The sequence below is a fragment of the Opisthocomus hoazin genome, chromosome 13, assembly GCF_030867145.1.
Source record: "Opisthocomus hoazin isolate bOpiHoa1 chromosome 13, bOpiHoa1.hap1, whole genome shotgun sequence".
Taxonomy (NCBI): domain Eukaryota; kingdom Metazoa; phylum Chordata; class Aves; order Opisthocomiformes; family Opisthocomidae; genus Opisthocomus; species Opisthocomus hoazin.
The window spans coordinates 25,922,783-25,943,452 of NC_134426.1; the positions used below are offsets into that span (position 1 = coordinate 25,922,783).

A 20,670-nucleotide genomic window follows, 5' to 3' on the forward strand; every position below is an offset into this window, starting at 1 on the left:
GAGAACCTCGGCGGAGCCTTAGCACCAGAAGTGTTTTGCCAGGTTGGGCTGCATGGTTGTGACCACTTCTGATTGCATCTCAGCTTTACAGCTTCGAGTGGAAACTGGCCAAAAAGGACCAGTCTGTGCTGAGGCCAGACCTTCTGCAGTGGGAGTTTGCAGTCATCTCTGTGCACCAGCTTGCTGGCTGCGAGCAGAGAGAAAGATGCACCGGCAGACGTGTGACTGACTCTCTCGTGGATCCATGTTGTTTATGAAGAACGATGAGTTGAAACCAATATGCAGATCAGGAGTGCTCTGAGTATCTGAAGAAAAGCCTTTGGCTGTGCTGTATCTGCGTCATCCCAGCAGTTGTGTTTGTTTATAAAAAAAAAAAAAGCGGGGGAGGGGATGCAAATACCATATTTGTTCAGATTAGAAAGGAATTTGGGGATGGAGCCCTGGAGAAAAGGGGAACCATTCAGTGCTTAAGGAGAACTTTCACTTTATTTGATTGGAAACTTTAATCTATTCTGGCTGATTTAACTGTTAAGCTCTAGAGCAATGGGCTCACTTCAGCTCATCGCCTACGAAGTGCTTAGGTTCCGGTGGGTGCTCTTAAGTCCTATAGAGGCCTATAAGGTTCAGCTATATTCTTAAGAGCTCATGGAGAGTATCAATGAGCGAGCAAAGGGAAACTTTCTGACAGCACTATTCGTGTTTATCAAAGAACTCTCTAAGAAAATAACCTTGAAATTAATTTGAGCTATTCCCTTGATCAAAGACTCCAGTTTCTCTACTAATTCTTCTGTATGTAGCTAGAATGCAATCTACCAACAAAAGTTCTTTTTTTTTTTTTTCCTTTTTTATTATTTTGCGGTTTATTTTGATGGATTATGTTTCTAGGTAACTGTTGAAGGTTATTTCTGGGAAATGCTTCCAGAATGCTTATTAACGTGTGACCCAGGTAGAGTCACTTCAGAAAACTTGGCTGTTCTGTGCATCCTCGGTGAGGGGCAGTGGCTGTGCTGAAGTGTGCGAGTCCTCCCAGATCCCTGCCCACGCTGGGCCTGGAAATAACTCTGTCAATAGTAGAAATGTCACAGCAGGAATGACGCGCTGGATGTGCCCAGTTCCATTTATCTAAATGAGCTGTGATGTTGGATTAACATGCTGTTTCATAGCTAAGATAAGAGGCACATGAATTAGATTATTGTTGGAAAAAATAGAGGGGTGTCGGTATAAATACTTCTGTGAGAAGTTTAGCAGAGCATTAGCAAGTCTTTTTATATTTATGAACAGCAGTGGTCAAAGTAGTATCCTGCAAAAGAAGCTTTCCACACGATATGAACTCCCGTCTTTAAAAAAGCATGAATCAGATTAAGAAGTGTAGAGGGCTTTTTTTTTTTTTTTAATTTGCCTTTGAGTCTTCAGATGTCAGCGCAAGCTTTAATGAACAGCTGTGCAGGCGAGAAACTACAGTGTGAAATGGAAGCGGAGGATGTGGGCAGAGATGCTCCCGGCTGAGGGGCTCCCCAGCACCCCGGGGGGCTGCTGCCCCGCGGGTACTCGCCTCTCGAGAGGTAGGCAAGTGCTCTTGTCCCTTTTATGGCCACGTCAGCGGCAGCCAAGGGTGTCCCTGGGGTTCATGGAGCTGTTCAGGCGGTTGCGTGGACGGTGGAGGTGGGTGCCCACCAACCCTCCTGCCTGCGCGTGGGGCTCCTGGGTAACAAAATGCAGCGCCCGAGCCCGAGCAGAAACATTACAAGTCTTGTGGTGTCAACGGTGGGCAGCTGACGGTGACGGTACGGTCTGTTAGGCAGCTGTCTGATGCTGTTCTTTCGGATGGACTTTTTTAATGCTACTTCCTCTCCCTCCTGGTCATTTCCGCCGCAGGTGGAACAAACTTCTTGAGCCATTTCTCTTTTGTTTCCAGTCAGCCTTTTGGTCTGTGCTCCCCATTGCTTTGAGCACCCTGCTGTGTTTGCTGGGGCTCAGGGGAGAGGCTCTGAGGGAGGGACAGCAGTGACAAACAGGGTTTTTTCCACATATACTTAATATGCAAAATGTCATCTGTTGTAATGGATTTTGCTGGTTCGTGTCAGAGGCAGCGATGAGCAGTTCTCTCCCTCCCTGCGTTCCGAGGACACGGATGCTCCGTTTTGGCCTGGTACCAGTGATTTCGTTGTGAGGAGCCAGAAGCAGCAGGGCACGGAGGCTGCCCCTTTGCAGGGTCGCGGTGGGTAGAGCACGACCGCTCTGCAGAGCCGAGTTTCCCATAATCTGGAGGGAAGGGACTGTCCCCGCGCTTCGACTGTGCCGGAGGGACTTCTTGATGCTCACGTCTGGGTGGGTGGCTGCTTTCTGCAGGTCGTGGTCAGGGACACAGGCGTATTCCCTGGACAGGGAGGTTGGGGAGGTGGGACGGCACAAAGCTGTTGCGTGATCCTGAGCTACTGCTGGTGGAAAAACTGCCCTTGGTTTTAGATCGGCACTTGTTGTGTGTTGGCAAGGCTTGTGTTTAGTTTCGTGGTATGTTCGGTGCAGTACCTGCCGTCTCTCTAGACAGAGGTATTTAGTCTTACTGTTATCACCATGGCCGCTTACCGGTGATAAAGGACAAGCTGAAGAGGACCAGGATCCTGATACTTGGGAACTCGGCAATGCTTTCGTCTGGGTTTGTCTCTTCTGACAGAGAGGGTTGAGGCAGTATGTGGATCTGCTTCCCTCAAGAGGTGAAATGTGCATTTATTGCCTCCTCAGGCTTTGTGAAATCTTGGTGGAAGGATGTGGCAAAACCATTGAGAAAACTTCTGCTCTCCACTCCTTGGTAGTGGCTGAATAGCTGCCTCTTATGAATTGAAATAGGTCCCTGTGCCATTCCCTTTCTTTTAGATGGAAGCAAGCCTAAATAGTGAATAAATATTAGCTTAACAGTGCAGCTGCTGTAAATCCAGTGGCTGTATTGTTGCCGAACCTCGCGTTGCTGGTAGCTCTGGGAGATATTCTGCCCAGCAGAGACTTGTTGATGTGCTGGCGTTGCATCTTCTGTGCCACGGCCATCTGGCAGTGGCCTTCCTCTCGCAGAAAAGCGGGATTTGGGTAACTTACACTAGCAGCCTCGCGTAATTCTGCCTGCCGCGCTAATTCAAGGAAAAGCAGCAATATTCCAGCTCCTTTCCCAAACGCCATCACACGCGCCCTGACCGTGCCACGTACCAGCTTTCCTTGCCTGCGCAGTCTGCCTCTTGCCCTCTGCCGTGTCAAAGCCCGGCGTGGCGGCGGGGCCGGGGCGGCTGCAGGCTGTCTGCTGGTCTGAGCGAGCGCCGAGGCGTCGCCTGGGCTGGTCTCGGCTGACCCCCGAGCTAACGGACGCTGCTGCCTGACGTCAAAGCAGGCGAGGAGCTCTGACCACGGGCTAAGCTACATCAGGGTGCGCTTTCAGAGGTTAAGCTGATTGCAGATCTCTCCTGAATAAATCTTGCCCTATTAATAAATAAATGCTTGCAATGGTTGCTTTATTATAGTGCACGGAAGCTTTCGGAAGGAAAAATTTCCCAAATGAGCCATTTCTGCAGACTTGTAAAGATTGGTGTCATTAACTGAATTCTGCCTCTTCCGTTAGGATGGAGTGTGCGCTCTCCGCTTGCACGTACGGTTGATGCACTTGAAAGAGTGTGGGAAGAGATAAAATATTCCGAGCTGCTTGCACAGCTTCGGTGGCAGTCGGGTTACTGGGTTGTTTCAGGGAGAGTGGGCAGCCTTTCAGCGTGGCTGTCTTAGCCTTGGCTCCTGGAGAGTGGGAAGGCTTCCCCGCTGAAGCTCACGTCGTGGTTGTTAGCTGGCTGTGGAGACCTGGCTAGGTGTCTGCTGCTGACTCACTCTTCCTGGAAAATGTCTCTTAAAAGAAAAATAGATTGTCTGTATGTTACAAGTAGGTGAATTCTTCTTTCTGCGGGGAATGATACTTGTTGGAAATCGATCTCGCCTAATCCAAAGCGTTGCAAATTTAATAGTCGAGATCTACTTAATTTCCGCACTTGATTGGTGGGGAGACAACAGCTTGCTCTCCGAAATTGGGCTTTGTCATTGAAAATAATCTTACCAGTGTTACATAAATGCTGTATTGCAGCCCGCCCTCATTAGCCACTGATTAGAGGGTCCTTTGTGAAGTGTTGTCTGTTTCTGACATAATTTAATTAGTATGGAACCAGTAAAATTCCTATGGAAATGAAACAGGAGCAAATTTAATACCAGATAAATGTATGTTCTGGGCTACAAAAGTGAACACAAAACTAATTTCTTAATGGGACCACTAGAAGAACAAACAAATCTGCAGAGACATGGTTGTATGCCTCAGCTAGAAATGTATGTTTGTGGATATAATTAAACTTTAGTTAATAACATATTGTCCTCGGTCTTGGCAAAGAACTGTTTTTGGGCTGTGGCTACGTGTCCAAAGCATTTTTACCAGATTAACTTCTCCGCACGGCGTGGTCTAGAGCTTTCAAAGCACTGGCAGAGCTCGGGCGGCTGGCTTGCATTTCAGCTCGTTCCTCGCGTGGCTCGGAGAGCACTGTGACCCCTTTCCTGCGGACGGATGGTGGGGAGATGGGCGACTGTCCCTGGCACTGCCCTGCTGCGCGAGGCGCGGGGCGGCTGGGAGGAAGAGCCTTCAGCAGCAGCGTGTGCGGAGGGCTGAAGTGTGAAGGTGATGCTCCGCGATTCACTTTTTGCATTGCAAATCCTGTTTCCGAAGCAAGCTGCTTCCGCCGATGCATTAAATGATTTATTATGTCTCAGAGCTTTTCTTCACCCTGGAAAAAAACAAAAGTTGATCGGTGTTTTTCAAAGCTCTGTGCTGAACGTTATATGATTAAGTTGTAATTTTGAAGTGACGCATTTGAGCATATAATTTTCAAGGCCATCTTTTGGTTTCAGGGATCATAAATACTGGTTCCAGCCGTAATGAAGTGCTGTACTACTTACTATGTTCCTATCATTGTGTGTGTCTCTTGTTTAAATTATTAAATCACAGTGGCTATGGCCATAATAACGTGGTTGTTTTATGTCTTGGAACAGGGGAAAATAATTTTGTTTCGTTGGAATAATGTAATTGTAACATGCCTCTGGGTTTGAGTGGAAGGGGGAGGCGGTGCAGGTGGCTGGCAAGACAGTGCTGTTCTCGTGATGATTTTCTGCAGCAAATTCCACTGCCGCGGAGAGGCAGCATATTTGTTTTTAATGGAACAACTTGTGAGCAAACACTGGGATGTTTATGATGACAAGGAAAGCACGAGAAAGAGAGGCTATAAAATCCCACTCGTTAAGGGTAGCAACATGTGTAATTGGCTCAGTCGGGTGCATCTCGAGGGAGGAGGGGTAGACCTGAGATCTGGCTGTGCGACTGCCCGAGCTGTTACGGGCAAAACACTTCATTTCTTTGCACCACTGAAGGCCGTCCGCAGGGCAAGCAGCTGTCTGCCTGGGTGGTTTTACGAGGCAAAGTGCCGGGGAAGGACTCTGGGATCCTCTGATGCAAAATGCTTTACATATAAAGTATTTATTTCCCCTTTTGAAGGGAAAAGATGCGTGATGGTTTCTCGAATCAGGATGACTGCACCAATTCAGATATAATTTGATAATTGAAGTATAAAGGCCCGGTGAATGACCTTCTGTAAAATACAAGAGTGCCTGAGCCCTTCCTGCTTTAAATCTTGCTCCCCGTCTTTGTATTCCCTGCTCGTGCTGGTCGTGGAAGTGGTCTCCTGTGCCCTGTTGTTCTGGGGCTGATAATAGATAGCGAAGTGGTGCATGCCAAAATGAAAACTTCTGTATAAATAAAGCGATGTGCTTTTCTCTGCGTAGCGTCGTGTGGATATGGGCCAGAAACCCTTCTGTTTTCCCCTCTTTTGTGTTTGTAGCCGGGCCGTGAAATGTATCGCTGCCCTTTACATATCCCCTCAAAGCCCGGGTTCTTGAGGCATCCCCTCCTCTCCGTGGAGCCTTACGCCTCTGTGGCTGCAGCGCAGGCTGTGGTTTCTTTCCAGGTGAATCATGAGGATTTTACAAGCGGTAAAACTTCTCTGGAGAGCTTAAGGGTGTGACCAGCTTACAAGCATGGATGAAGTTTGGTTTTTTGGTTTTTTTTTTTCTTTTCTGATCCAGGGCTGAATATATCCTGAATATACGTTTGATGCTTTTGATTGCCAGCAGGAATACTTTTCCCCCTTTGGATGGATGCAGCTCAAGCCCAGGCTCATGCTGCAGCTGCCCATGAAGCTTTTCTGCGTCTTCCTTAAGGACTGGGTGTAGGAAGCAATAGAACTTTATTAGCATTAGTCCCTTTAGTCTATGTAAACTTTTAATGAGGAATAAGCGTATGCATTTGGAGGACGAAAGCTGCCCATCTCTCTGGCTGGGATTTGCTTAGGGAACATGTATCTTGCTCCCTGCCTTAGCAGCTCTTTGCCCAGCCCAAGGGCTGCTGCCCTGTTGCCCGTGGAGGCTGATTTAACCACTCCGCCTTAGTCCAAGCTGCTTCTCTCCAGATCATCTGGAGAGAATCATCTGGATTCTGCCAGATCTCCAGTTTGACCTCCTGGCGTTCCCTGTTTGAGGAGCGCGGTGCAGGAGCCCTGCGGAGGGCATGGTGGCTTGGGCAGTGCTTCTTCCCTTGGGCTCCTCGCTGTGGCTGGGGGGTCTTACGGCTGGGGGGGCTTTCTGGGGTGTTTGCACACTGGTGTGTGCTTGCCCCCTGCAAACGCAGTGCTGAGGCACGTGGCATGTGGTCCTGCTCTGTCACCGCCTGGACTTTTGGGATGTGGGAGCAGTCCTGGGGAGAGCTGGCACATCCTCACTTGCCTTGCGTGTGTGCTGGGCTGGCAAAGTCTGGAAATCGAGGGTGCTCCCAGAAGTTCTGAGCTCCGGGTCGGAGCCTGTTGGGCACGCTCCTTGTGCGGTGGCACCGATGGTTCTGCCTGGGGTTCTGCAGCCAGTCCCACCGCTCTGACTCATGGAAAGCAAGCTGGCTGCCCCGGAGAGATGTTCTCCTGGCCAGGAAATCTGGAGCTGGCAGTGACATGGAGCTGGCAGAGAACAAACCAAGCAGGTAGGAACTGTCAGGAGCTCTGGGAAATCAGAGTGGAATATGTTCTTTTATTTTTTTCTTTTTCTGGCGTATGCCAAGAGTTGGTGGTTCAGCAGGGAAATACCTGGCAAGGTATGATGGCAGCTTACCCAGCTGCCCTAACGGGATGCTTTTGTCAGGAGCCTTTGGACCTATTATTCGTGGTGTAAATAAAATCAAATAAATAATATACTGGTTACTATATATAAACCTAAATGAGTGTCATTACCTTGAGTCCCTGGATGCACCTTACATGGTCAGCATTTGTTCCTTTCTCCCTCTGCAGGCAATTTATGGAGAAAGAGGGGACCATCAGTGTGCACAGGCATCAGCCAGGCAGCATGAAGGCTCATAATAACTTTCTCCTAAAATAAAAGAGTTATTTTTATGGTCTGAATTTTTTATTTTACTTCCCCCTGGTGGGAGAGAATTGCTGGTGATGGTAGTTGGTAGACCAGCTCTTGTTGGGAAGCACTGAATAGAGGAAGGATTTATTGAAGGAAATGTGCAGCAAGTTCCTTCATAAGCACTTTTTTTCCTTATTTAAAGAGGCTGTTTATAAGTAAGAGACCATTAGCACCCAGGAGGTAATTTTGCTGTAGCAGTACCTTATTGAATGAAAGCGTGATACTCCATTTCTGGATGGTGGTCTCGGGAACAGCCTCTGGATCATACTGTACTGAAGCTTCCCCCCCCTTCTCTTTTCTTCTTCAGATGGAGGTTGATGCAGCTCCTTCCCATGTAGTTTAAAGAACAGTTTGATGAAATACACGTCAGCATTTGAATTACGCTTTTCATTTACTGTAGCCATTTCCAGTTCTCTCTGTTCACCTCCAGGGTTTCTAGAAGGTTTCTTGACAAATCTTCCCCTCCTTGTCCTCTGCAACCCAAAGACAAAAACCTTTGCATGCTGCCTGGCTGCTTTGCCCTCTCTCCGATACTGTTAGCTAAAATCAGGAGGGCAGAACTATACCTTAAAGTGTCCTGGTGGGGTTACTGCCCACAGCTTTGCCTGTGCTAAGGAGCAACTGGAACTTATCGGTGTAAAACCTTTCACACCAAGGGAGTCAACAGCACAGATTAACTGGTGAGGGATGCTCAGCACTCTGCATCCCATAGGTGAAGTGGGTTTTGTTACTTGTGGCTTGAATACTGACCTAATAACCCTCTATTAAAACAAACTGCCAATTTTTGCCCACGGTGGCAGTTCAGCAATAGGAGGGAGAAGCGTATGGTAAAGACTGAGGATCATTGCTCGAACGGAGTACCTGTTTGGTTTCAAATAATCTTTCATGTGCTCCAAGAAACGGGTAATGTGTTCCCAGTTATCCTCACCCTAAAATCTTTTGAGCTGTTGCTGCAGGACAGCTAATGCGAAAGCTCTTTTGGTGGAAATAATGGTGAGGGAGGTCATGTGTGTTTTGCACCTTCCCCCTTTTACCCTCCCTCCAGTTAAAGCATGTTTGGGCTAGAGTGCACTGAGCTACGCAGGTGCAGAGGATATTGTGGATTCTCCATATTGCTAGCCCTAATTTTAGCTCCACTCTGCACGGTTCGTGCCAATACTCACCCACGTGCATTTGCGCTTTCGGCAGCAGTCATTACACGGTGTGAGCTTCGCACGTGTGCCGCTCCTCCTGGAGCTCAGCCGGCAGCAGCGATTTGCGCTCCCCTCAAGAAAATAGTGGGGTTTGCGGGGTGAGGGACGGGTGGGAGGACGCCGGCATCTGCGAGCGTGTCCCTGCAGAGCACTGCTGTGCTGGGCTTGTTGCAGCCCGTCGGCAGCAATTGGATGGGAGGAAGCGGGGGAGAGAGCTCTGTAATTCCCTTCTGCTTTTCACTGAAGTGGAGAAATGGCTCTGCGTTGCATGGCGTGTTCTCTCGTGCACTTGCGCTGCGAAAGGACTCCCAGTCCAATTTGTCAGGGCAGAAGCTTGACGCGAGTCCAAACACACTTGACAATAGTCTCTCTGCTGTCAAAACCTCTCCTCCTTCTGTGATAAAAACAGACCTCCCGAGTAACGCTCCTCTCCTTCCTTCCCGTGGCTCTGAAGAAACACTCTGCATCCTGGAGTTGTTCTGGGGAGGAAGTTTTTTTTTTTCACTGTATTCAAAGCACTTATCCATTTTCAATGTAAAAATTTGGCAGAGCAATGCATTCAAAACAAGATAGCCACAGAGAAGTGATTTGGGTTTATGCTTTCTTTAATTGGACCACATAAAATTTTATTTACTGATAGTGTCCAAAGGGAGCTGTCGAAATAGTGCAGAAAGAGTGAATGCGTCCATTGTGGTAATGTGCTTTTGATAAATGCGTCAGGGCGTAGTTATGAACTCAGGAAGAAGCCTTAATTACTCTTACGAAGCCATTAGAGTCTAAAGCAGCAATCTGAGCTCTTGTTGCAATTGTGTTTTATATTTCTTTGCCAAAGACTTCAGCACACACACAAAAAAAGTGCTTGTTTTAGGAGATATTTTATGTGTTTTATTGCCTTTTTAAATTGGTGCAGAAGTGACAGCGGGTACTTGAATCTGATAGCAAAGAGCTCCATGGATTCATGTAAGTAAAAAATACCACCTTTACACCAAGCACGTCCTGCTGCCATTGGCAGGGAAGCCAATGCCACATGATCTGTGGCTGTTTTCTCCTGTTACCTGTACCCATATAGCATCAGAAATTGCTGAACTTGGTTCTCCCACATTAAAAAAAAAAAAAAAGAGATGGAAAGAGGAGGACAGGGTTGGTCTCCAGGAGTATTGTGTAAAGCATCCTCTGGAGCTAGGGAAGAAGAAAGGCTGGCCTTGGAAACTTTTTATTCATGAAAATGGCTTTGGGAGATTGGGCAGCGTGAGAACTGACACGTGGGGTCGAGAAAGCGGCCGTCCCTGGAAGCCTCTGCTGCTCACGTCAGCTGTTCCGCACCGCACCGCGCCGAGCCTGCGCCGTAGGGCTGGGGTCTCTCTTGACAGCAACCACAAAGCAAATTATTTGGAGCTGGCTATTCTTATACCAAAAAATGTGTGCAAAGGAGGAGTTTAGTTTTCAGATGTTCATTATCTTTTTTGAGAGAAAGACTGTTTAATGCTCAGTCACCTGTTTTTAGTGCTCTGTAGATGTTCTTTGACTCCCTGGTAGTACATTTTTTATAGCAGATGTTAATTTAATAGAGTGAACTCTGTTACCCTTCAGGATATAAGCATCTTAATTTAAAAAACAAACCTGACAAAAACGTAGTTATAAATCAAAGGTTAACAGGCATAGCAACGTGAAGGTATTGTTTGCTCGGTTGTTAAAGGGATACTGTGCTGCTGTCTTAAATGGAATATTTCTTTAGTGACAGGAAGGTCAAGTACAAGTTGTACTGTTATGAGAACGGAGGAATAACCCTTACTGATCAGTGTTTTTCTAAAGCCGTTTGCTTAAAATAATTGCAGGTGCAACACGGTAAGAGCTGATGTTTTTAGGGCAGCTGTGGGAAGCGGGGCCCCAGCAGCAATGCTGGCAGCTGCCTCTGGCCACTTCGTTTTCATACAGGGTTCACGCTGGCTCTCACTGGTCCTCTGACTCCTGGCTGTTCCTGCAGGGCAGCCCAGAAGCTTTTGGTTAAGAAAGCACCGGGTCAGAGCCCTTCCCAAGCGCGGGCATGCTCGTGGCGTGCAAACCTCCCCACGCAGTTGGGCTGGAGGATGGTGGCCTTCGTGTCCTGCATTGTGGGATGTCAGCGTCTCGGGCCGTGGTGTTTGTGCCGAGTCTGGGATTCAGCCTCTTCGGTCGATGCTCAGAAAGATAATTTTAGAGATCTCCAGAGTTTCTGCTCAATATGCTGGAGCGTTTTTGTCCTTCTGCAAAAGTGTGTTTATCTTTGCTGCGGGACAAGGCCTCGTATGGTTTACAGAGACTGTGCTCTTGGGCTGTTGTTGTGGTTTGACTTGGTTATCAGCAATTTAAAAAAAAAAAAGAGGCAACGAAAAACCCCTAAACCAAACAACCCTCCCCAAACACTTAACTATTCTGAGACTGTGTAGTTTTTTTCCTTTGTGTGCTTTCAGCGTACTGAGCTGGGGAAGGTGATGATGATAAATATTGCCACCTTGTTTCCAAAAGCTGTTGGGTAAGACCTCTCACTGCAGCATCTGAAGCATTACTGGAAATATTCTGAACTGTTATAACAACATCTCTGGTGTAATTTTTCTTCTCCAAAAGTCTTTCCCTTCCCCCTACGTCTGGGTAGAAGGCACTAATTAGCAGAGAGATTGAGGTGTCAGCGAATGTGCCAGGCTCTTGAATCATGCAGCGGATAGCGAGGGCTGAGATGTTCCTCTTCCCTTCAGATGGCAACGTTAATTCTCAGAGTGCACTGGTAGTGCTGCTGCAGTTTTCATTATGTTTGTGTATTTCCAAACTGAAAGTGCTTCCAGTTATGATGCTGGTCCTGACTGACTGTTTGTTACAGGTTTTGGTGTCTGGAAATTTGGGTTGAATTCTTGAAGTCTGACATATGGCATTAAAATGCTTGGAGCACTACGTCTCTGTAGACTGACAACACTCCAGATTAAACCTAAGCACTACTGCTCCCAAGGAGACAGGCTAAGTATTTTTTCCTCTCCAGAGTACTCTACTCTGAATAGCTCTACAATTAAAATTGATAGTATCTTTACTTGGTTAATCTAATACCTATTATTCCCTCTTTGTTTCAAATTTGGGTAGTTTGGGCCAGTTCATGCTTCAGAGATCTAATTTAAATGAAATTGTTCACAGCTATAAGCTTGTTGATGTATGAATCGGTTAATGTGAAGCTCTAAAGAACCGCTTGAAGAGTCCGGAGAAATTTAACAAGATGGCTTGCCCGCTTTCCACGCCTGCTCCTGCCCAGGCATAGTTCTGCTGGGTGGTCATCACAGAATCACAGAATGTTCAGGGTTGGAAGGGACTTCTGTGGGTCATCTAGTCCAACCCCCCTGCCGAAGCAGGGTCACCCAGAGCAGGCTGCACAGGACCTTGTCCAGGTGGGTATTGAATATCTCCAGAGAAGGAGACTCCACAGCCTCCCTGGGCAGCCTGGGCCAGGGCTCCGTCACCCTCAGAGGGAAGAAGTTCTTCCTCGTGTTCAGCTGGAACTTCCTCTGCTTCAGTTTGTGCCCGTTGCCCCTTGTCCTGTCGCTGGGCACCACTGGAAAGAGTCTGGCCCCGTCCTCCTGACCCCCACCCTGCAGATATTTAGAGGCATTTCTAAGGTCCCCTCTCAGGCTTCTCTTCTCCAGGCTGAACAAGCCCAGCTCCCTCAACCTCTCCTCATAGGAGAGATGCTCCAGGCCCCTCCTCATCCTCGTAGCTCTGCGCTGGACTCTCTCCAGTAGCTCCTCATCTTTCTTGAACTGGGGAGCCCAGAACTGGACACAGTACTGCAGATGGGGCCTCACTGAAATCATTCCAGCCTTCAACTTAGCCCGTCCCAAACCACGTGTAGATTTATTCATTCAAAGGAGTTGGAGCTGATGTCTAACTTGCAGTCTGGTGCTGTTCCACGGTTTTCTGGTTCGTTAGACTTTTCACCGGAAGGTACCTGGAGTCGCGGCAGTGGTGTTGCTGGATTTGCGTTTCCCCCGGCGGGTTGGAGAGGGGCTGCCCAGCTTGTCCCTGCCCCGATGGGGGGATTTGAGCCTGTTCAGCTCTGGCCCTCGCAGAGTTTCCCAGGGTGTGTTTCACCCCAGCTGCACACGCGTTAGCAGACACTGAAACCAACCATTTGTCTTCAGGCATTTGGGGCAAACGCCAACAGAAAATGGCGCAGAGGACGAAAAGTAAATTGGCCTTCTAAAATCCTTTCAGCTTTAAGTATTACAGATATAATTAGACACACAGGCAGGGATTATTATCCTATAAGTGCCTTTCTAGCCTGTTCTGCTTTTGTAACCTTTCTTTTTCCATCTGTCATTCTGTCTTGCTGCATTGTTTCTGCTTGCAGCCTGGCGTCTCCACCATCATGCCCCGGTGCTGCCTTAACGCTTTGCGCCGAGTCTGTTTGCTTTTCCTCGATATTTACGTCACGGCTGTCGTCTTTTGGCTCTGCATTGGTGTTCCCGCGAAGCCACCATCATTCAAACAAATAGGTGGCTCTTGTTGCCGCAAGAAAATGAAGCGCTGCCCTCTGCAACTGCTCGCTCCCTGGCTCCCCAGGCTGCACATCTTCCCCCTCTGCTACTTGGTAGATTAATTTTTCAAATTAAACAAAAAAAAAAGTAAAATTGCCTCAGCAGTGGAAAGTTGAAGCTTTGCACAAATTTTGGTCCCTGTAGGTGCCCATGTGGGAAGCAGAACGGGTCCATCGGAGCAGGGGTGCAGCTCCAGGCTGGGAAACCTGCTGCCAGGCAGGAGCTGCCTGCGGATCCCTGAGAAGGAGAGGTGCTGCTTTCCTGCAAGAACACACCCCAGTTTGCCCAGGGATTGCTGTCATTTGTCTTCACATCCTTCTACACGTGGCACAACTGTCCCCCAGTGGACCTTAAAGTTCAGGGAGGGGAATATTGCGGAGTCTTTTGCAGCTGCTGTTGTCCCTGCTCTGTCCGTAGCCCGTCGCAGGGAACACTTCAAGTCTCTGAGGCTTGGTCTGTCCTGAAAAGCTCTTTGGCAGAGCTGTCTCACTTAGAAGTACCATTTCCATCACCGCTGCCCAGTGTGACAGAGACTGTGATGGGGAGCGTGCAGTTCTCGGGCTGCAGGCTCCCCTCTGCTTGTGGCGCTGCATCTCCCAACCCTGACCAAAAAAAACCGAAACAAAAACCCCATGCAAACAAACAAACAAACCACCCGAAAAACAGCCCCTGCGTGGGAAGGGGATGGGCCGGGCGGCCGCTGGAAGCATATCCGAGCTCTGACAGCAAAGCCCTGCCCTGTCTGGACGCGGGGCTGTCCGCCAGCTGGGGAAGGTGCTGAGCTCCAGAGACCTTTCTTCTTTAGGGCTACGAGGATGAGGAGGGGCCTGGAGCATCTCTCCTATGAGGAAAGGCTGAGGGAGCTGGGCTTGTTCAGCCTGGAGAAGAGAAGCCTGAGAGGGGACCTTGGAAATGCCTACAAATATCTGCAGGGTGGGTGTCAGGAGGATGGGGCCAGACTCTTGTTAGTGGTGCCCAGCGACAGGACAAGGGGCAACGGGCACAAACTGAAGCAGAGGAAGCTCCAGCTGAACCCGAGGAAGAACTTCTTCCCTCTGAGGGTGACGGAGCCCTGGCCCAGGCTGCCCAGGGAGGCTGTGGAGTCTCCTTCTCTGGAGATATTCCAGACCTGCCTGGCTGTGGTGCTGTGCAGCCTGCTCTGGGTGACCCTGCTTCGGCAGGGGGTTGGGCTGGGTGACCCACAGAGGTCCCTGCCAACCCCTACCATGCTGTGATTCTGTGAGGATCCTAAGGCTTTTCCTCCTGAAGGTTGTTTCCTCTTGAAGGCAGGACTGTGTGGGGGGGTTGCACTCTGTAGTGTCATTTTATATGTGTGCTTACATATGCTGGTGTCAGTGTTTAGTGCCTGTTGGAGATGCTCAGCGGTGCCCAGGCTGGGGTCCAAGGCGCGTTGGCCTGGGCACTCGGAAAGGAGGAGCAGCTGCTTGGAAAACAAACACCCCCCACCCCCACCCCAAATACTCAGCCTCCTCATTTCTCAAACACAGCTGAGATGTTCGGCCCTGCCCAAAGAGAGATCGATGGTGTGTTTGGGCTCCCCGTTGCTTTACGTGTATGTGAGTGTGTTGGTTTTATTTAAGGAGTTGGTACATAATCAGTCTTAAAATGAACTGCCTGCCTGTTGACTTGTCACCCTGTGAATGAAAACACATTGCTTGTAATTTGTTTGATGATATTCTGTCCTGTTGTCAGGCTTCTAATTACATTTAGAACATAACCCAGATGTCTGTCTGTCTCCTCCTGTCTCTTTATTATTTTTATTATTATTATTATTATTTATCTTCTTTATTGTAAAGCGTGGAAGGAGATATTTTTCTGAAGTGTTGGAAGTCTGTTTGCTCCTCTGTCTTTTCAGGAGATTAGTACGTCGCTGCAGTGTTATCTCTTAAAAACTGCGCTCTTTTTAGAAGAAGGTGTCGGTTGGGCGTCCAAAATTGCTCGTCCGTTGTGACTTTGGATCGACCTTCTGCACGCGTTAGGGGTGTTGGAACAGGCCTGTATCTACATTGAAATGTTTCTCTAGAATCTGCTTTCTGAAAATGATTGCATTCAAAGCCTTATTTATTTTTAAAGAAGAGATAAATTGCTTGGGCTTTTAGAAGATTAAAATATTAATGTATTTAAATCGAACAGTGCAAGAGAGGTGAGGCAGGAGGGGTTGCCCTTTCAGAAGGTGCACAAATGAGTAATCCTTTATTGAACCCGCTGGATAAGGATGGGATATTCCTTGCCAACGTTGGCTTTTGATAATTAGCAAAGGAAAACTCGAGCTGCTCAGTGTGAGGTCTTACTGCTCAAAACCTATCCCGTAACTTGAGTTTTCCTAGAGCCACAAGCTTTTAAGCACCAGGAACGCTGTTTTCCATTAGCGTACTGGATCACCAGTGTACTCAAGCCCTGTTTTCCAAAAGCATGAAGTCACTTCAGCATTAAAAGATTGCTACTTTCTTAATGGGACTTTTGAACGCTTTACCTCTGATCCCACTTGGAGAAAGCCGTGTTGGCCACTGCACAAGCTCCGTTCCCCTTGGGGCGGTTCTTTTTTAGCTGATCTAAATTTGCAAGGCAGCAGGGGTGTGTGGAAACTGTTTTTAGGGATAAGAAACTTGACTCTTGGTCCCTGCTGGCTTGGGTTTTTCGGTATTGTCGATCGCCAGCTTTCCTGGCTCTGAGTTGTGGAAGATTACTGTGTGTTTCAGCACTGTTTCCTTTGGAGAAAAGGGTCTGATCTGGCTGGCACCAGCAGGGGACAGATTTCTCTGTTCTGGAAAGCTTTGTTCACACAGAGCTCGTGGTAGGGGAGGAGGTAAAAGTGTAGGAAAGGCACAGTGGGTCACCAGAGGAAAGAAAAATGGGAAAGTAAGAATAAAGGAAATAAAGCATGTGTTCAATACAAGTGATATATGTGACATTTGGGTATAGAGACTGCAAATTATTATGTGGTCCCTGCCATTAAAAACAAATACATCCCTGATTTTCCCCTCTGCGTCCCAGCCAACCGGGTCTTAACGAAGGGCGAACTACACAAACGAGTCCCCTGAACCCCTTCTGCCTCTGCTTGAAGCGTGATGCGTTCCGTGCCACCGCTGCCGTCCCAGGTCGGGGCGATGGTGCTTTCTGATCCGCTGCTGTTGCTGCTCGGGGTCTGGGCATCGGTCAGACCGGCCGCCTGCGGCGAAGGGCTGCTGGCTGAGCGTGGCCGTTTGCTGGGTCTGGAGTAAAGCTGCGCCAGGGACAGAAACGAAGCCCTGAGCTTTCGTGACGCGGGAGCCGCTTCGCTGGAGGGACAGGACTGAGTGGCAGAGCCAGGCTTGGCTTAAATGCTGATGGGGTTTGCGTAGCGAGTGTCCGTCGGGGAGTTGGTGGTTGGGAGAGGGGCTGGGGGGGAGGAGGTTGTTGCTTGAGGTTCCTCTCTGATCCCGTCCTGTTCTTGCTGGCAGTGAACAGCTGAAGGGGGGAAAAGGCATTTCTGGCTCAGGGCATCGGGGCCCGAGCCTGGCTGCCGTCTCAGTCAGGGGTCTGTTGGCCCCAGCTGCCTTTGAAGACCTTGGCCTTTATAGGAGCTGACAAACAAGAGTTAATTGATGACTCACCAGCACCATCATGTCAGAAACGCTAGGTTTATTTTGCTGTTCCTGCGTGTTCTTCAACCTGTAACTATTTTATGCGGTTTTTTAGTCTGAAGAGAGGTTATTGTGTCCATGTACAGCAAGGGATGAAAATTGGGAGTAGGCGCTTTTGGAAGAGAAGTGTCTGGGATGCAGAATCACGCTGCAGGTGGGTCGGTTGGCTTCATCCGTGAGAAGGGAGTGGGGGCTTGCCAAAGCCTGCTTGTGAGAAGCTGCTTTCAATCCAAGGGGCTGCTGGAACGAAAAAGGGTTTCTTTAAGGGTTTGCTGGTTGGTTTTGTCTTGTCTCTTCTGCTGAAGCGGCACAACACGGGACTGTGCTACCTGACTATGTTTGTAGCGTTGAGCTCAAGAAAGCCATCTGTCTGCATGCGTGTTCACAGCTTCAGGGCTTAAAGTGACAAGTTAGTGCTTGGACTGCAAGGGGGGGAGGGGGGGGAAATCCTTGAAACAACAATGGAGCAATAATGCAGGATGCGAGTTACGGGAGCGAGGGGGAAATCTTAACAGAAGAAGAAAAATGCTCCTTTATAATTGAGCTAACGAGGAAAGGAATTAAGAAGATCTAAAATAAATAGCTTGAGTTGTCATTGTAGTCATTAGTTACTGTGTTCACTACCTGTGGTTTCCAGTAGGTATGGCATTTTTCTGATGAGAAGTTCCTTTAATTTATTAAGGGATTATTGGCAGAAGCCTTGTGTTTGCCAGCCTTCAGCCAGGGCCAGGTATTGGGCAAGCGTGAACGCCTTCGCGTTTCTCTTCGAGCACGTAGCAGCGCAGAGCGAGATGGGCATTCCTCCTCGGAGCGAGCACATCGCACGCTGCACGGGTGCCTCCTCCTCTGGCTGTACTTTGTCCTGGGCAATCTCTCTTGTGACGATATGTCAAGCATCTTAAGTCTCTGGATTGTGTGTGCGTGGGGGGTTTGTTGTGCAGGTTTTTCTCTGGTTTGACTTTTCACGTCCTTTTAGCCGTACTTTCTTGTTGTTTCACAGTAAGCTTGGATATTAATTACGTGGTATTCAGCCTCTCCCTATTCTCTTCCTCTCCCACTGTGACAATAACAGCTGTTTGATTGCTTTTCGTGAGAATCTTACCTTTGTGACTGCAACCTTCCAAAAGTAAAAAAAAAAAAAAAAAAAAAATCGACCACCCCCCCCAAGCCATGAAAAACCCAATGAGGCTTTGAAGAAATGTCGATGTCGTATTTAAACATGTAATACACATGCTCCGGCTTGCTCTCTGTGCCTGCTGTCTAATTTCCCATTTCTCAAGAGCTCTGACTAACGTTGGGATCTTTCTCTGTTTGTGCTCTGCTATTTATGAATAGAGCAAGTCTTATCTGAAGACTTGTGAATGCTTACAAGTGCCAGGCGCGCTCAGCTGAACAGTGTGCATAAATACCAAAGAGCTGAAGGACAGAGTCCTCAAAACAACGGTTGAGAAGAGGTGACCTTGTTGAATATATGATGAAGCAAATGGCTTTCCTGCTTGTCAGCTCTTTGGTTGCTGGCCCTGGCGAGGGTAAGAGTGTTTCTGTTACCAGATTTGCCACGCAGAAGGAAGTTCAGCCAGGCACTTGGAGGTGATCTCCTCCTCCGAATCCTGCTGTTCTTGTGAGTCTGAAGAGGTGCTTTCAGTAGGGTAATCTTTTAAAATAATGCTGAGGGCACCTGCAATAGAATGATGATTTATTTTCCTTTATAATCAGGGTTGCTGGCTGAGTTATCCGTCTGCCGCCCTGCGTTCTGGTTTACAATGGGCTGCTTTTCAGGAGTAATCCTTGGTGCACTCACTTACAAAAGGCTCATAGGACTGGCTCCGTCTTTGATACGATTATCTCTAATACTCTGCCTCCTCTTACTGCAGCCCTCCTGTGTGTGTTTGCTAACACAGATGTTCACGTCGCACTTCATGCTCCCCTGTATCGCTGAGCTGGAAGGGAGAAAACAAGAGTGCTTGTTACCCTATGTAGTGCTCCTCTGAAAACGAAGTGCTGCCCCCCCGTCCTCATCGAGAGGAAAGAGGGCAAAGCTGCCTCTACACGGCTGCGTGACGGAGGCTTCAAGTGCTTCCCAGCACTTAAAAAGTTGGGAAAAGATCCTGGGAGGGCGTTGTTGTTTAATTACTGTTGCCATGTAGTGTGTTTAGGGCAGCATTTAAGTGTAACTGGCATAAGGGATTTGGTAAACTGATTACTTGTTCTGCTTGTAAGAATTCCTGGGTCTCCCTGGCCCTACCTGGGGAAAATAATCCACTTAAAATGTCTTGAAAGAAGGACTGGGGAGAGCCTGCTGAGGCCAGGACAATTCAGAATATGTGGTGGTAATGTTGATGCTCTCATTTTCTGCTGGGCGTCGGGAACTTCTGTTAGCACAAAAGATTTGGTACACTGGTTTCAATGCAGAACAAGCATAAAAGTACCCTTAGCTGCGTTTCCAGGAGGCAGCTAACACAGATACGTTATCTCTGCAACATTTCAGTGACGATAAGGCATCTGTAGCTCTTTCCGTGACACAGTAAGACCAGCAGCAGCCCTTTGCCTTTGCTGAGCTTACAGAGTCACAGAATGTTAGGGGTTGGAAGGGACCTCTGTGGGTCATCTAGTCCACAGACCTGTCTGACTCGCAGAGAATCTGTGCAGCTGCTTTTTGATTTTGCTGAGAAAGTCGTGTGTAATAAGCACTGTAAAACCTGGTCGTTTGTATATTAAGCACGAGCTCTTTCGTTTCAGTCTCACTGGGCTCTGGCTGCTCAGGTTCAGCCTTCCTTGGTCATCCCTGTGCTAGCTACCTGCTTCACGTCAAGGACATAGGCCAAAACATGTCACTTTTTTGGTTCTGCCTTTTCACATCCCTTACGTATTGTGTAGGTGAATTCTCCCTGGGAGAAGAGAAACGTGCTCCTGATGTGCACAAAGAGTACAGCACGGGGCCACGGTGCTGCCGAGGGAATGGAAGCCTGGTTGGGAGCAGCAGTGGCTGAGCTGGGACTAGGGCAAGCGAGGGCTGTTCTCACACGTGTGGTGATTACGCTGCAGTAAAGCTACCTATTTCTCCATGGTGTTTCTGGTACTGTCATGGAATGGTACAGCTTCATTATTAACACTGACCTTTTCCCTGCCCAGTGAGACATCCATCTGCAGCACCCAACGGAGAAGTTCAGCACAGTGTCCTGACGCCTCTTGTCAAAACCAATCCCTTTTCCCCTTGCTGTAAATGGTCTGTTGTGATGTTTTCCAAATGGCAACCCGAAGTATGTAAAGATGCATGTGTTTTCTGTGCACACAGCTGCTGCTCTTGACCCATCTGCCAGAAATTCTGCTCTTCAGACACAGCTTGCTTCCTCCCGATGTCTGTCTCCCTGCTCCATCAGAAACAAACACTTTAACATAGCTTTGCTTCATGCAAAAGAACAACGAACTCCCCTTTTAAGGGCATGTTTCAGAGTATGAATGAATCCAAGGATGGGCTGAATCTACTGTCAAATGGGTGTTTTACTTTGGACAACAGTATAAAGTATTTGTCGCTGTGGAAGATCTCTTCTTCCACTGCATAAAAATTCCTTAAGCAAGCGTGTCTGGGCAGTGCCAAACCCGGTTAGTGTAGGGTGAAGCTGCTTAGAGTCTCAGTCCTTCCTGCTCGAAAGAAAACTGAGTCCATGCTTCATCTTTAATTGAGTATTGCTCTGGTAAAGGAAAAAGAACAGCGATTCATTTTACTACTTAAAAGAAATAAGGGAGGGGGAATAAAGCAAAAAA

At 48.2% G+C, this 20,670-nt stretch overlaps 1 protein-coding gene across 11 annotated transcripts in view; it reads left to right on the plus strand.

Annotated features, from left to right (window-relative positions):
- The window catches only part of PITPNM2 (phosphatidylinositol transfer protein membrane associated 2), a 145,715-nt gene that overhangs the window by 24,691 nt on the left and 100,354 nt on the right, over positions 1-20,670 (plus strand). Inside the window, exon 1 of one of the 11 annotated variants that reach the window (XM_075434418.1) lies at positions 14,770-14,834. The exons of 8 other annotated variants lie outside the window; for them this stretch is intronic. The gene's annotated coding sequence lies outside the window, so the exon portion shown is untranslated. Of the gene's footprint in view, positions 1-14,769; positions 14,839-20,670 lie in introns of those variants that run through there. 2 more of the 11 variants (XM_075434420.1, XM_075434419.1) reach the window with 2 other exon arrangements.